This window comes from Phacochoerus africanus, chromosome 3 (assembly GCF_016906955.1).
Source record: "Phacochoerus africanus isolate WHEZ1 chromosome 3, ROS_Pafr_v1, whole genome shotgun sequence".
Taxonomy (NCBI): domain Eukaryota; kingdom Metazoa; phylum Chordata; class Mammalia; order Artiodactyla; family Suidae; genus Phacochoerus; species Phacochoerus africanus.
Window position 1 is genome coordinate 129,576,901 of NC_062546.1, and position 17,693 is coordinate 129,594,593.

Below are 17,693 nucleotides of genomic sequence, written 5' to 3' on the forward strand. Positions count from 1 at the left end.
GCAAGAGTTTAATTAGTAATAATTTGACATCTAATTGTGTCTAGAAAGCTGCTGTTCAACTCTGATTTGTTATCTCTAAATGGTTTTGGCAGGAATGCAAAAGAATATGAGGAGGCGTCATGTGAACGCCTAAGCCACACTGCCTTTGTGTGATAGCTCAGACTGCAGAACTGAGTCCCTGCAGACACAGAAAGCCTCTTTCAAATTTGTCAAAGTAATATATTGACTCTGTTAAAATTAAGGAAAAAAAGTACAGATAAATACTAGAATTAAAAATCATTTTGAATTGTGTTGTTTCTAAGCCAGTATTAGAGTTACTCACCTTGAATGTATCATATTTTTTAAAATTTCCAACAATAAGAATAGCTAATGCTTATTAGACATTGTTTTAAGTATGTAAATGTATTAATTCTTTCTATCTTAACAATAATCTTCCATGGCATAATAACTTACCTTGAGTCATACCACTCATTAGTGGTAAAGCCAAGATTTGAATCTAGAAAAGATTGCTTCAGAAGCCATTTCTTCTATACAAGTTTGCCTCTCAGATAAAACAACAATACATCTTAGATGTTAGTTCCCTTTGCATTTCAAAGGAGGAATTAGAAAAACATCTTTAACAAGCAAAAGAAAAACTAAAATCTTTATTTGGTCACTTTGATAGAAAAAAAATGCCTTCCCAAACAATTATGTATACCTTTTCAAGAACTTGGCAAATTTACTCCTCTCTCACATGTGGGCCATCTGATTTTTCTCTGATAGTAAATTCAATGATAAATGTACAATAATAGGAACATTGTTTGGGTCAAATAGATCACCCAGGATTTTGATATATACCTGTTACTCAGAGGTTGCTGTATAATGCTGTCTGATAGACTGAGCAATATGTCTAAGACTATGAATAGCCTGAGAGTACAGGTAGCATCATGACCATTTATGCATCTGTTGGAACAAGCCCAGTACTTAGGCTAATGTCTTTGATGTCTTGTGGTAGACACCATGGTATTTTGGAGGTTAATCTTGAGGATTTGATGCAATAATAGTCATATTAAGCTATCTTCCTACACGCTGTGCACGATACAAGGAACACTCACAGCCAAATCAGAACAAATTACCACTTTATTTAAGGCCTAGGAAGTCCTTGATAATTCTTCATGTAAGAGCTACTGATTATGGTTGAATTGTAAAATACGACTTTGACTTGGTGGCCAGAGCAAAAGTTTCTTCTATGAGTAATGGATGTGAATTATGTCTCTTGGAGGAAGGGGAGTTTCAGGCAGCTGTCAGGCCTTCCTTGGGCCCAGCAAGCTTCCCAAGCCTTGTATGGAAGGACTTCGAAAGAAACTATTCATGTTCAGTCCAGAAGGAAAGCACTTGCTCCTCTCACTTTTTAAGTCAAAGTCAAAGCAATAAAATAATTACAGCATCTGCCTGTACCTTGGATCATAAAACCAAAATCAGGCACCAGAAAGTGACAGGGGGAAACTTTTTCTGCAACAGAAGCGAGGAGGTAGTGATGGCTAGGCTCATACTGGGAATACTATTGGAAGAAGGTTGGACTCCCCACAAGCAAATTTTAAAAATCTTGGTACAATGACTAAAATGGAAAATTTAGTGGAAACATTTCAAAGAGGGACTATTGTCCTCCTACATGAGAGTCAAGAAAGAACCCCCAAATTGGTAGAGCCAAGATGCTAGAATGAAACAGCTGCAGACATAAACAGTAGCCTCCTTCTTCCCAGAAGGAGGATTACTGCAATGAGTCCTTGGAACAAGATTTTCCTCTGAAAATAAGGAGACCCAGGTAGGTAATCTGTTAAATCATGTCAAACTATGAAAAATTCATATTCTGAAAAATGATAGGGGAACAAAAGAAAAAAGTAGAATATTGTTCTTCCATTTCTACACTGATTTGTAAGACACAGGGTGTCAGGCAGTGTGGAGAATGATCTCCATGAGATGGGAAATAAATGAAGTTATCCCTGCCTTTTTTCCAGCTTATAGTTTTAAGTGAGTTTGACAGACAACTCTAGAGATCTCCTGAGGATTCCCCTCAAGCATTCAGCAGAGTATTGAATGCATGTAAGGAAATTACCCAAGATTAGGGTAAGAGTAACTAGAAGAAATAGTGCTCACACAGGGCACATGAATATTGCTGGTTCAACCAGCTTCATATTAGAAAATCTCATAATTCTTGGGACATTTGGTACTCAGTTGAGTGTCATTTCCATAGTAGGACATAATTAGCCCTAGGTTAATACTGCTCTCGTCATGTCAAACGCATCTTTAAATGCAATACTCGAAAACATCAACTTCCAAGTAGTTAACTGTGTCTCTGAACAAAGTTCAAGAATCTTTACAGGGGCATAAAAATACCCAGCACAAGAAAAGGTAAAATTTACAATCTCAGGCATCCATGAGAAATTATCAAGTATGCAGAGAAGTGGGAAATATGACATATAACGAGGGGAAAAACCAATCAAAATAGATCCAGAATTAACACACATCCTAGAATTTGGAGAAAAGTACAGTAAAACAGTTATTATATTTCCTATGTTTAACAAATGTAGAGGAAATATTGAACATGTGAAATAAATTCTATGAAAAGAACACCCAAGTTCAACTTTAGAAATAAAAGATAGATTAGACATCGTGGAAGAAAAGATTAGAAAATTAGAAGGCATTTAAAAAAAAAAAAACCTACCTCAAATGAAACACAGAAAAAAACAGACAAAAAACAGGTAGATTATCATAGAGTATTAGTAAGCAGTAAGCTGTGAGTCTACTTCAAAAAGTCAAACATGTAATTGGAGTCTCCAAAAAAAGGAGCACGGCAGGAAAACAATTGACAAAGTAATGGCTGGATTGTTTAATTTAATAGCAACTATAAAAACTTACATCCAAAAAGTGCAACAAACACATGTTTAAGAAACATGAAAAGGAATTCCTGTTGTGGCTCAGCGGAAATGAATCTGACTAACATCCATGAGGACGCATGTTTGATCCCTGGCCTTGCTCAGTGGATTAGGCCCCAGTGTTGCTGTGAGCTGTGGTGTAGGTCACAGACATGGCTCGGATCTCATATTACTGTGGCTGTAGCGTAGGCCAGCGGTTACAGCTCTGATTTGACCCCTAGCCTGGGAACCTCCATATGCCATGGGTGCAGACCTAAAAAGACCCCCCCCCAAAAAAAAAAGAAACATGAAAAAAACTACAGCAAGGCACAGTGTAACTATAATGCTAATAACTAGTGAAAAAGACAAAATCATAAAAGCAGCTAGAGAACAAAGAAATGTTACACAAAAAAAGAACAAAATAGTTCTTCTTAGAAACATTATCAGTGAGAAGACAGAGGAGAAACACCTCCAGCTTATTCAACTCTATATACCCAATGACAAAAATCTTTCAAAATGACTGACAAAATAAGAGCGGTTTCAGATGAACAAATGCTGAAAAAGTTCACCACCAGAAAATATGCTGTATGGAAAATGTTAAAGGAAGCTCTTAAATTAGAAGGAAAAATGATATTAGTTGGAAATACGGATCTATCTGAAGAAATAAAGATCACAATAAATAGTAACTGTAGGGAAAAATAAATGTGAACTACTTCTTATGATTTAAAACTTTTAAAAAGATAATCTAATACTTGTACAAAATAATTTTATATGAAATTTATAACATATTTAGAGGTAAAGCTATGACAAAAAAGCCACAAATGTTAAGACTGAAGAAATGGAAGTTTACTGCTTTAAGTTTCTTATTGTATACATAAAGTATATCCTCTCTCAAAGGTAATCAGGTGATAAGTTAACAATGCATGCAATAAACCCTAAACCAAGCACTAAAAAATGAAACAAAGGTTTTCATAAAGAGATAAAGAAGGACATAAAATGAAATTACGAAAGTACTTAATTAGCCCAAAAAAAGTTTTTAAAAAAGAGGAAAATGAGAACAAAGAATAGGTATGATGAATATAAAACAAGTACCATGATGGTAGATTCAAACCTAACTATATAAATAAGCACATTGCACAGAGAGTTTAAGTACCCAGTTAAAAGATAATGTTTATATGATTGTATACCAAAATAAGATCCAACTCTATGCCCCCTTCAAGAAAGACACTGACATGTAAAGATGAAATTAGCTTAAAATTCAAAGTATAGGAAAATATATACCAAGATAACATTAGTCCAATAAAACTAGAACTGCCGTATTAATGTCAGACAGAGCAAGTTTCATATGAAAAAATATTACCGTAAACTTTTATAAGTTATTTTCTAGTGATAAATGGGTGATTTTATCAAAAGTACACACATTTTAGCACATAGCAATAGAGCTTCAAAATACATGAAGCAAAAATGTAATAGCATTATAAGAAATAGACATATCTGCAATTATAATCAGATATTGCAATGCTTTTCTTTCTTTTTTGTATGTATCAAAAGGCATAAAAAACCAATCAATTTGTCTTACTTGATATTTGTAGAACACTCCAAGTAACACTACAACATTTCCCGTTCTTTTCCAGTACATATAAAACTTTAACCAAGATGGACCATATTATAGACCATAACACAAATCTCAATAAATTCCAAAATATTCAGGTCCTACCAACTATGTTTTCTGACAAAGTTAGAGATTAACAACAGAAAGATTTCGGGAAAAGCCCTAAGTATTTAGAAAATAGATTATATATGTTTAAATACTGGATGGGTTACAGAAAAAAATTAAAATAAAAATTAGAAAGTATTGTGAACTAATGAACACTGAAATAAAACATATCAGCATTTGTAGGATGCTGCTTAGCAGTAACCTAGAGTAGAGGAAAATTAATAGGATGAATCCCCATATATTGAATCCCCATATATCAGGAAGAAAGTGAAATCTCAAACAGTAACCGCAGAATCAACTTTACAGTCTAAGAACAAGAAGAGCACACTGGACCCAAAGTAAGCAGATGAAAATCTCAGAACCTGGGATGATGCTGAAATGGCCTTCTAGACAACAAGGAATGAGAAGGACCACATGATAAAGGTAAGAGGAGCATTTCAATTTTGCCTGCATCACCCTTCCCCCAGGCCTGAAGAGCACTGCACTGAGGGGGTCCTCCTGGGCTTATGGTAACTCCAGGGAATGAAGGGAGCCCCAGGTGGACAACGTTAGCGTTAATGCTGTGGGATGCTTCCTGGGAGGCAAACTCCAACTCATCTCATGGGGAGTCACTGGAAGGATATTCGGAGCCTGACTCCTGAGGATCAGATAGAGATGAAGAATGTTAAAACATTTAACAATATACTTACCATGTGTTTCAGCCATTCCATTCTTAGTTATTTACCCCAAAGGAGTTGAAAGCACATATTCATACAAAGACTTGTGCACAAATGTCATAGCAGCTTTATTTGTAACAGCCAAAATTTGGAAACAACCCAAATGTCCATCAAGGGATGAGTGAATAAACAAACTGTGATATATTCTACAATGGAATACTGCTCAACAAAAGGAAAGAACTAAATCACACAATTTGGTGGATGAATTTCAAAATAATTATGCTGAGTGAAAGAATTGTTACAAAAAAAGAATACATTCTGTGTGATTCTCTTTCTATAAAATTCTTGAAAATGCAAGCCAGTCTTTTGAGACAGAAAGCAGGGCTGTGGGTTGCTAGAGGATGGGGAGGTTGTGATGGGGAGGGGTGAGGCAGAAAGACAAGGAGGGGCAGGAGAGAAGGATTTAAATGGGGCACAAAAAACATTTTAGACAAGATGAATATATTGACTTCTTGATTTTAGTGATGCCTTCATGAATGTATACAAATGTCTAAATTGTATGCTTTTAAAATGTGAATTTTACTGTATCTCGATTTACCTGAGGAAATCTGCTTAGAAACAAAAAACAAATTTTAAAATATGAAGCATGAGAAAGAAACGGAATTTTGAAAAAGATGTCCAAATTATTTTTACCTGTTCAAAAAAGTGAGTGAAGCGACCAATCACTCCTCACAAACACAAGCCCAATTTCATCCAGAACTCTCATTCATTCCTCATTCCTACTCTTGTCAAATTCTTCACTTCTTAACATGATACAAAGATAGCCCATTAGAGAAAGAAGAAAAAGAGTAGCAAGTTTGGTCAGGGTTTGCCTCCTTCCTTCTGATCTCCTTGGATGTACCATGCCCCAGGCTGCAGGGAAAGACAGAGCTCATTGCTCTTCTCCAAATCTCCTTGACAGAAGTGGGTCCACTTGGTTTGGGGAACACATTTACACACATAACTCATCAGGACCATTGTCAGGATTGTCAGCAACATGGAAAAGCTGTTTCTGAACCTCCAGCAAAGCATAGTTCCATCCAAGTGAGAGCTGAAAAAACATCTCAGTTTTTCTAAGAAAATCCCATAGACCCAACAGATTCAGAGTCATCCGAACATTCCACATGCAATTTCACGTCTTTACCCATGTCTATTTAAGCGGTTTTTGAAAGCTGTAATTATATAAACAGAGAGCCTCCCACACTCTGACAAGTGGAAAAATACATATTAACTCCAGACAAAATGTGGGTGGTGGTATCTATTTTTTTTTCCTTAAACAAGCTTTATACTGTCAGAAACTATGAAACACTATTGCAAACAGTGATAAGTGACTAGGAGTCTTTCGTATTAGGAACTGCCATGTAGTTTCCTAGGATATTTTTTACTTTTTTATCTCTCTTGGGTAATGTAATAGGTGAAACAGCAAAGTTCTTAAATCTAATTCTTCCTTCTCTATAAAATGGTATCAGTCCATCCCTCTCCCAAATACTTCTGTTTTTAAGAGTTGGATAACTAGGAAAATGCTTGCTGGGTTTCACTATGAGGTGTACTGATATGGGTTCATTCTGACTTTTTGACTTTTCATCATTTGAATTGCATAGTATGAGGGCTGGGCAATGGAAAAGAAAGATAATACTTGGCTTGTTCTCTGATTTACAAAACTAGGCACATCTAAGGGAGCATTTCATGTCAGTATCAATGTGAAAAACAAGGTCCCAAACCAAAATCAGATGTAAGAATCAGCATTGTTTTAACTACTTACCTTGGACTAATTTTACCTTTTAAATCCTCATTCATTTAGTCACATAATATTAGTGTTTATTGAATGTTTGTCATGTAAAAACTGGCATAAAGAAATTGAGTGCACTTCATAAAAATTAGAAGGAATGAGTAAAACAGAGATTAGAATGCAGCTTGAGAGTTCCCATGTGGCACAGTGGCAATGAATCCGACTAGTACCATGAGGTGGTGGGTTCAATCCCTGGCCTTGCTCAGTGGGTTAAGGATCCAGTGTTTCCATGAGCGGTGGTATAGGTTGCAAACATGGCTCAGATGCTGCATTGCTGTGGCTGTGGTGTAGGCCAGCAGCTACTGCTCTGATTTGACCCCTAGCCTGGGACTCTCCATATGCCTGAGTGAGGCTCTAAAAAGCAAAAATAACAAACAAACAAACAAACAAAAAAGCCTTCAGCTTGACTTTGGACCCTCCTTTCAATCACCACACTATGCAATATCTCAAAACAGTGATTAATATTTACTGAAAGCTTACCCTGGACCCAGGCATTATTCTCAGCCCTTTACATTTATTATCTCAGTTAAGTCTCATAATAGGCCTATAATATAAGCATTTCTATTTTCCCAGTTTTCCAGATGATGGGACTGAGGCACAGAAAGATTAAATAACTTGCCCAAGATTCACAGCAACTGACAGAGGAGGGATTTAAACAATGACAATCTGACTTCGGAGCCCAGATCCCATATTCCTCACCGCACATCAAGGAAAATGAATTAGGCACACCCACTCTGGGCAATCACCGTGTTAACACAGGATAAAGCCCTGTCAGGAAGCAGCTTAGAGTCTGGTTAAGGAGTCAGGCAAGTAAGCATGCTATTGCTTCCCTTTCTTCCCCCCTCCTTCCTTCAGTTCTTATGCTTTCATCTGTCAAAATTTCATTCTATGCACAGAAAAATAATGGAATGCATAATTACTGATCCACCTCTTACTTCAAAATGTTGGTACTAATAGAGATAAGAGGTGGAAGAGTATAAAATTTTTATGTTCATCTTTAAAGAGCTTGGATTTCAAAATGTTAAGACATACCAGAGATTGACAGTTGCCATTTCATCCATTCTTTGTCAAATTTGAGTCCACATGTCTAAGACTTCCATGGACTACTGGGTGACAAGAACTCTCATTATATAGAATATAATTTAATAGGAAGGAAGGTGCAAGTAATTTCAAGCTGGGGAAATCCTGTCTATAGAACCCAAAGATGCATGGACAAGAAATAGATGCTTTCTGCTGGAGTGGATCATTCTTTAGAGGAAAAAGTAAAACATCTGCTCAGCAAGAAACCTTTGAGTTACTGAAATTTTGGAGACTTTTTATTACTTGGAGATTTTTTTTATTATAACAACTAAAATTACTTACCCCACTCAAAACAGAAATTCCTGCCAGGAACAGGACTCTGCTATAACAACATATATAAAATGTATAGCACTGGCTTAGAAGTCAGATGACAGGAATGAAGAAAAGAGATATAGCAGGCTGAGCAGCTGGAAACTCGCATTATTCTATGGATAAAACTGTGACCATTTGAAAGGCAGAATATGTGACTCCTGAGACTATAGCTTTTAAGGAAGTTGTTGGAAAATGTCAGAATATTATGGGCTACTCTGTGCTGTTGTTAGCAAGGTATTATAAGAAAGAGAGATTTCAGGCAAGAATCAGCTCATTTTGAGGTAGAAATTAAGGAAAATAGAGAGTCAAAAGCTTTACTTAGTTGAAAATGATGTTTATTCTGGGACACCAAAATAGTAAGACAGATAAGCTTGAACAAAGCTTTGAGCATAACAGCCAGGGAAGATTTCTTAGTTGAATAAAGTATTTCATTGTTTCTTATAGCAAAGATTAACCATGCAATCTCCCCACCCAAGTCATTAAGTTAAAGTAGAGAGGAATAACGATCAGGAAGCAAAGAAATAAAGCAAGAAAGAAAGAATCTTTGTTTATAATAACTGGCATGTAGACCTGAATGAAACAGAACAGATAAAAAAGTGAGTAAATGTATGTGGGACTGGCATTGCTCCCCACCCCTATCCCCCCAAAAAGACACCATCAGCAACAAATCAAATGTTTGAACTTTAAAGAAGCCCAAACTTGAAGAATTATGAAGTGGGAAAACTATCTAACACCCAAGTGAGAATATATTGTCTAACATACTCTTGACATGTGGCCAAAGAGAATATGGAAGAAGCTCCCCAAAACTGAGGGCATTAGTTTTGAGAGACCAAGGGAACAATGAACAAGAGGACAGAATCTTCCAGAAGGTGTAATCAGAGACTATAAAGGAATTTCCCTGTTGATGGGGCAAAGGTACTTACCAGCTCATTTGGACTTTATCATTGAAATAATGAGACCCCACATTCTTTATTTCTCATTGTTGCCTTTCTAAATGTATAGCTGTCACTGCAGTTACCCTCTCTCTGTCCCACTGCTGTGTGCTGGATGGCAGAGGTGGTTCTGGGAGGCAGCAGAGATAACTTGTCTTCAACATAAGCCAGCAGAACAGCAAGAGCTGTATTTGGACCTGAGAGGGAGAGAAAGAGAGAGAACACTCCATCTCACCTAGAGGTTCTAGATTTCAAACAGGGTTTGCTGACTGGATAGAATTTGGGTTGTGTCTTTGGGGAAGAGATAAGTGCATTCTAAGAGTGGGATCAAAACTGGCAGGGACTGGTCTGCTCTTCACCAAATGCATTTATTCTTCCTCCTATGCACACAGCTAGTCTAGAATCCACCTTTTCCCTTTATATTGACATGGCCATGTGGCTAGTTCCCACCATTGGAATTTGAGTAGAATAACACTTGCCACTTTGGGGATAAGGGGAAGAGAAGTGAGCGTGTCTTCTTCATGCTGTTTTTCCCATCAATAAGCTAAGTGCAAATGAGCAAGAGGCCCTGGAGAAAGGTACAGTTGCAAGATGACAAAGTCATCTGTTTCAGAAAGATCATGTGGAAGGCCAGCTACCAACTAGGAATATTCACATGAGACTGTTTGTGTGCAAGAAAGAAATTTTCATTAAGTCACTGATACTGTTTTGAATTTGTTACAGCAGAAAATGTTATCTTAAATGATATAATGCACAAAGCCTTTAGGATTCTAATTTGATCTATACCAATTTGAACTTTATATAGTGCTTAGTCTGTGCTAGGCTCTGTTCTAAGTATTTTATAAAGCATTTTACATGTATTATCATATATTACCCACATACACTCATATAGTCCGTTAAGTCCTATATCAAATATAGGCTGTACCTCAGAATTTAGTACTTAATTGTATCTTAGGAGACGCAAAAACTAATCCATTATCTAGAAGTTAGTAAAATAAGTCAGTTTAACTATACAAAATGCAGACGGATCATTAGAGGACCAGTTACCCCTATAAGATCTGCTTGAAGGGTACCCCAATGACAGCTCTATCATAACATTACCTTATTCATCTCTTTATTGGTTGTTTCATTTGGGAACACTTTGTTGTTGTTGTTGTTGTTTGTTTTTTAAGGCTACATCTGTGGCATATGGAAGTTCCCAGGCTAGAGGTCAAATCAGAGCTGCAGCTACCAGCTACATAGCTTGTGGCAACGCTGGATCCTTAACCCATTGAGCAAGGGCAGGGAAAAAACCTGCATCCTCACAGAGGCTACATCAGGTTCTTAAGCCTCTGAGCCACAATGGGAACTCCTGGGAGCACTGTTTTGACAGCAACTTGAGTCCAATTTAACTAGTAAGTTACACAATAGACTTCTTTGGACTCCATTTTATTTATGTGATAAAAAATGTGTCCTTATATACTGTAGAATCACCATTAAACACTCACTGTTGCTTATCTCTGCTAGAAATACAAGAATGATTGAGACAAAGTTTCTGTTCTTGAGGAGCACAGAGTCTAGTAAACACATAAGTATGTTAAAAACTATTACAACAAAATCTAATGAACGCTGTCATAGCAGCATGTGGAGAGTGTGATATAAGAATTGATGTCAGAGTCATAATTCTGCAAGGAGCAGTCTGTAGGCAAAAAAGATTTTGAATCAGAAGTGTGAAAAATTCACACACAAGCATTATCTGAAAGAAAATGCTAGTGACCTCTTCTGCCAATTATTTACAATTATTCACCATAGTAGTGGTCCAATCTGTCACTAATATGTTCCAGTCACCTTAAAACAATGCATCAAAGGCTGTGTCCAGTTACTAGAGCATTTACCGTTATTTGGAAACCCTTTATGATTTCTGCCATTGATTATTATTTTCAGATTTAATACCAACTTGATTGCCACTAGTACTACTTCTCTTGCCTTCAAAGCTTCTCCCTGCCCAATGCCTTTTTTTTTTTAATTAATTCTCTCACAGTTCTCTCAGTTAAAACCTAGGATTCATGCTGGCTCCTTTTTCTTCATCACTCCCATTTGCAAATATAGCTTTGTCTCTCGTTCAAGCTCTTTACACTTCAGGCCTAGGCTCCCGAGGTTGCCTGCCTCTTAGTCTCTCTGTCTTTCCTTCATCTGATTCATTCTGATAATCTTTAACAGATGAGTATTCCAATAGGCCTATTTTATCTATGTCACACTCTCCTTTCAAACCTTTCCATGGGCCCATACTACTTAAGTCCTGGCTTTGTTGCTTACTCACCAGTTTATGAATCTAGTTGAGATTTGATTGCCCAATCTGTGAAATAGGGATATATTCCATTCATACATTTATCGTTAAATTCAAATCTTTGAAACAGGTATTTAGAAAAGATTTCTGATCACAGTGAGCATTCAGTAGCTTTGAGATGTTGCTATTATTTAACAGTAATTCAATATATAAGGCACTCTGAAATATGACCCAAATTTAACTTTCTCCTTTTGTCTCACGATGAAACACTGGTTCACAACAAAGAGCAGTCTTCTCACAATTGTAAGAATACATTTTGCAGATCCCCTTCCTTTGAACTTGTAATTTGATCATGCTCTGCCCCAAACATCTCTTGCTTTCCATTTGTTTGAATCCTATTCATTCCTAGTGAACCAATTTGCATCTTATCCTCACTATCTTCTCTTTCTGTTGCTTGCGGTAGATCCTCCCCACTCTGAACAGATATAATGATATTCATTTGGAGACTATTGTGTAATATGCAGTATGAAATAATGGGAATCTAGATCTGGAAAAGAAGATGTGTTCATCCCCACCCTGACACAGTTTACCCAGTATATTGCCCAAAGCACAAAGTGAGCTGAGCCATAACTGTTTTGGGATGGACAGTTCATAATAGCTGTTCACATAAAGCTTAGACTTAGAAAGGGGAAAGAGGAAAGAATGAGGAGCCATGGTGGAATTCTCCCTGGAATTGCATGACGGGGGGATAGCATCTAGAAAGAAATATTGCTATGATTACCGTATCTCCAAATGATAGTACAGGGAAAAGGCTAAATATTCTAAAATTAATATCTTCTTCTAGGAGTTGGCTATTTTTTTTGCATTTCGTAACTAGAGATGCTTCTCATGTCTGTGCATCAAATCAAAATTGAGACACACGAATCTAGTCAACTAAAAACGTCAAAGTTGGAGTTACTGTCTTGGCTCAGCAGAAACAAATCCAACTAGCATCCTTGAGGACGCAGGTTCGATGCCTGGCCTCACTAAGTGGGTTAAGGATCTGGCATTGCCATGAGCTGTGGTGTAGTTTGCAGAAACGGCTTGGACCCCTCATTGATGTGGCTGCAGCTACAGCTCTGATTCGACCCCTAGGCTGGGAACCTCCATATGCTACCAATGCAGCCCTAAAAAGACAATAAAATTAAAAAATTAAAAAATTGGAGTTCCCAACAACAACAACAACAACAACAAAAGACAAAAAAAAAAATTGAAGTTTCTGTCGTGACTCAGTGGTCAATGAATTTGACTAGCATCCATGAGGATGCAGGTTGGATCCCTGGTCTTGCTTAGTGGGTTAAGGATCCGGCGTTGCCATGAGCTGTGGTGTAGGTAGCAGACATGGCTCGGATCTGCATTGTTATGGCCGTGGTATAGGCCGGCAGCTACAGCTCTGATTTGACCTCTAGCCTGGGAACCTCCATATGCTACCAATGCAGCCCTAAAAAGACAATAAAATTAAAAAATTAAAAAATTGGAGTTCCCAACAACAACAACAACAACAAAAAGACAAAAAAAAAAAATTGAAGTTTCTGTCGTGACTCAGTGGTCAATGAATTTGACTAGCATCCATGAGGATGCAGGTTGGATCCCTGGTCTTGCTTAGTGGGTTAAGGATCCGGCGTTGCCATGAGCTGTGGTGTAGGTAGCAGACATGGCTCGGATCTGCATTGTTATGGCCGTGGTATAGGCCGGCAGCTACAGCTCTGATTTGACCTCTAGCCTGGGAACCTCCATATGCCGCTGGTGTGGCCCTTAAAAAAAGAAAAAATGAAAATAAAAACATTAAAAATATCAAAGTTTTTTGCAGAATCTCAATTCAAAATCATTCAATATATGTAAGAGTTTCTTGGTTTGGCAGATCTTCCTAAGGGCTCTGTGACCAATTATTGAAGCCTTCACACTGCCCAACTCCAGGGGACACAATTCACATAGACTTCATGTGCATGATCCTTCATCCTGCCACCTTGAAGTCTGTACAGCACAGCAACCTCTGTCTACCCAGGTGGGTTGGAAAGTAACCTGTGTATATATTTTTTCATTCTTTTAGAGTGTAATAATGCATCCCCAAAGAAAAGGAAAGCAGTGTAGCCAGTGTGAGTTGTAAATAAGAACACAAGCTATGAAGTTAGCCAAATTATTGCATTGCTCTTCACAGGAAAGGGAGCCATCGGCAGGTTACAAAACATTTCTGAACCTTTGTTTCCTCACAGTAAAATGGGAATAATAACAGTACTTCATGAGACTTTTCAGAAGGATTAAATGAAATGAAGTCCAGCAAAGTGTTCAGCTCATAGTAGGAGTTCAGCATTTACTTGTTCCATTTCAGAATTACGATTGCATTAGGGAAAGAAGGTTCTAATGAATACTAGAGAGTAATTCCTCAACCTGACTTCTAACCCCCATTCTGGAAGATCATGCTGGCTATTTTCACTCAGTGCAGTGGCTAGCTTTCAGACATTTTCTTTAGCAGCAGCAGCAACAGCAGCAGCAAAACCTTCTGGCTTTCAATTAAAATCTTAAACAGACCTCAATTCAAAAGGCAGCCATTCGGGGGAAGACTTTGAATGAGAAGACCTGGTTCCATCTAGCCAGGTATTGCCTGGACTTAGGAAAGTTACTTGACCCTTTTGTGTCACTTTTCTCATCTGCACATTTTATATATCAGAAAACACTGCGCTGCTTAGCGTTCAAGGTTGTTGTGACACTCAGAGCAGCGCATGTGTATAAACGCACTTTGAAACTGTCATGCGATACACAAATATACACTAATTCTCTTATCTCAACACAAGCTTCTGCATTTTGGCTCACCTATTTGATTTTTTTCCCAACAGATTTACCTCCCTAATTACAGGCAGTTCCTTGCTAACAAGCAGGTGTATTCCAAAATTTAATTTGCTAATCAGTTGTTAGGAACTCAGTGCACATTTTCCCTCAGAAATGATGTTATAAATGGAATAGTTCATCTCTGAAGCAATCTTAGCCCAACTCTTTTAGCCCAAAATGTTACTCAGTTATTATACATGTGCTATAAAACCAGTTGGAAATATAATTATAAGTAATTACAATGGTAGAATCATAAAAATATTTGAGTTTAATTTATCTTTAATGCTGGCAACTACTTTGATAATGGTGCTAGTGGAAATTCTAAAGAGAATTTCTTGAGCCCCACAAGGCTTTAGAAATTGATATGACTTGCTTTTGTAATTGAGAAATTTCAAAACATGTATCTTTCATTTTTTTGTGTGTGGAAATTTTATGCTTAACGAATACTATTGAGGTAATTGACAGGGTCAAAGGAAACCAAGGAAAGTAAGAAAAAGCACAGAAAAGGAAGAGAGATAGGGAGAGAAATATAGAAAGAACCAGAAATATAGTGTGAACAAGAAAAATCTTGGCAAAGAAAGACAAAGCTGAATGTGGTGAATACAGTTGAGAAGAAAAAGAAAGAAAAAAAGATTGGAGAGAAAGAAAGTGTTCACTAGGTTAAAGATTAAGGGGGAAATTATATAGTTGAGTGGTCAGCCCTACACCCAGGTCAGTTCTTGCCCTAAGCCATTGGGCAAGGATGTAGGGAGCCTCCATAGAGTGGAAGAAGAGACAAAAAAGGAACAGATGTGAGGCTGGCCTTTCACATGAATTAGACATTTGTTACTAAGTGCTAGTGACTCTGGAAGTCAATAATTTAAAAAACATTAAAGTTATTTGAGGTATGGAATTAGCATCTGATAAATAATTAGGAAAATTAGCCAAAGATGAAAATATTTAACTGGATAATCTGCATGGTAGATTGATTTACAATCACTGGAGAGATGTCTTTAATTTACAGTATAATAGGAAATTGTTTTGCACTCAAGCATTAAATATTTATTATAAAACCTGATGCTTGTAAAGACCCCTAGGGCAGTGAATAAAAACTAGTTGTTAAAGTAAGGGCAAAGTCTCTCTCATCCAAACCTGTCGGCATCTCTAAAGGTCACCAATGATTTACTCATTGTCACGTGCAATTAGCTGCTATTCAATAGCAGTGTTTGCTGATACTCCTGTTATCTGATGCTCTTCATCTCTGGTTCTCATAACCATTCCTTCCTGAGTCTTCATGCATCTCTCCAGCCATGTCTTTCATCATCTCTTAGGCCCCACCCTCTTTGTCCTTCCACATCGTTTTAAATGTTATTGTTTCTGAAATTCTGCATTTTAACTTTCTTCTCATCTTACAAATACTCTATAAACAATCTCATCTACATCCATGGTTCCAACCACCGTCTACAGACTGTGTTCTAAACACTAGTAACACTTAAACCTCTAGCTGCAACCCAAACTCCTTGAGATTACAGCCTTCTGAATTCAACTGAAAGATAGCCACAACTGAAAAATAGCCAGAACCTTTGCTAGTAAATTCACTTTTCCTTCCATTTGCAAAGCCATAGCTTTGCTCATTTAAAAAATTGGAGGACCTTAAAAAAGTAGAGGTAATTTTAACCTATATAGCTTTTTGCTGGTCCTCACAGAAATTAAAAATGAAATAACATCTGGAGTTCCCGTCATGGCTCAGTGGTTAAGGAATCTGACTAGGAACCATGAGGTTGCGAGTTTGATCCCTGCCCTTGCTCAGTGGGTTAACGATCCGGCGTTGCCGTGAGCTGTGGTGTAGGCCAGCAGCTAGAGCTCTGATTGGACCCCTAGCCTGGGAAGTTCCATATGCCACGGGAGCGGCCCTAGAAAAGGCAAAAAGACAAAAAAAAAAAAAGAAATAACTTCTTACACTTAATCCTTTATATTTACTCACCCATCTTTAGTATTATAAGTTGATATGATAAAGAATTTACAAATATTTACAAATCCTTAAAAAATAAGATTTTAATTGAATTTTAAAAGCTAAAAAATTAGAAAAAACTTCAGAATTACAGAATAAATTTGGCTGATATTTTTCCTGTCTATGAAATTCACCTACAAATTTTTTAAAGGGAGGATTAATTAGGATCCACCCCATTTTATCTTTAAACATAAAATCTCCAGATATGCCTAATATAAGATTAGAATAATGCTTTCTTTATTCTGATCTACCATTATTTCTACAGCTCTTTTCTTTCAGGTAATATTTGAATTGGAGTAAAGAGATTTACATTTTGCAATATTATCAAAAATTTTTCTTCCAATAATCATTTTTATTTTCTAGAGAATGGTGGCAGCTATGCCTCACACGTGAAATATTATGCATACTAAAAAAAAAAAACCTATTCTAAATGATAGTAGTAATACTTTTGGGGGCTACTAACAGAAGAGGAAGTATCGGCTGAATTAAACTTCAACTTTATTATTTCCTATGATACTCTGAATATGTCCCACTACCTACTGAATTATACTGCTAAAGACCAGCCAAGTTATACTTTCTTGAAAATGTTTAAGCTTTCTAATACTAGTAAACCAAACTCTAAGATAATTCAAGTTGGAAAATACATGCAAGACAAAGTCTCCTCTAGTGCACTAATTGAGTTGGTTGTAACCTGGGCTAAAAAAGTTCAAGCAATGGTCAAATGCTGAGAAGAGGCAACCTGAAGTTGCCTATAGGCTGTGAAAAGTGATAGAAGATATGTGAATTTAAAAATATGACCACCAGCATTTTAATCCTAGGAATGATTTTGTTATGTACTTTCTTCATGAACTTGTAAAAGGAATTCAACCTCCCTAAGCTCAGTATTTACAAATTTAAGTGGGAATAATAATACCTACTTTACAAACTCCTCATTAAAAATTTTATGGATATAAACTATTTTTTTCTGTTGCATTGCTTGAAACAATAGATGTGACAAAAACTCTTTAAAAGCTGTTATTCTGTCATAAGAAGAACAGGTATTATGCAATGATTTATAGAATTCTGATCAAAAAAAAAATTTACCTCCAAAACATCCTTACCACTCCCACCCACCACAATCACTACTTATTTCTCTAATCTCATCTGTTGCTTC

At 36.9% G+C, this 17,693-nt stretch overlaps 1 long non-coding RNA gene across 1 annotated transcript in view; it reads left to right on the plus strand.

Annotated features, from left to right (window-relative positions):
* The window catches only part of LOC125122201 (uncharacterized), a 119,552-nt gene that overhangs the window by 94,368 nt on the left and 7,491 nt on the right, over window positions 1–17,693 (plus strand). Inside the window, exon 4 of the long non-coding RNA XR_007133727.1 lies at window positions 4,918–5,034. This is a non-coding gene — a long non-coding RNA (uncharacterized LOC125122201). The remainder of the gene's footprint in view (window positions 1–4,917; window positions 5,035–17,693) is intronic.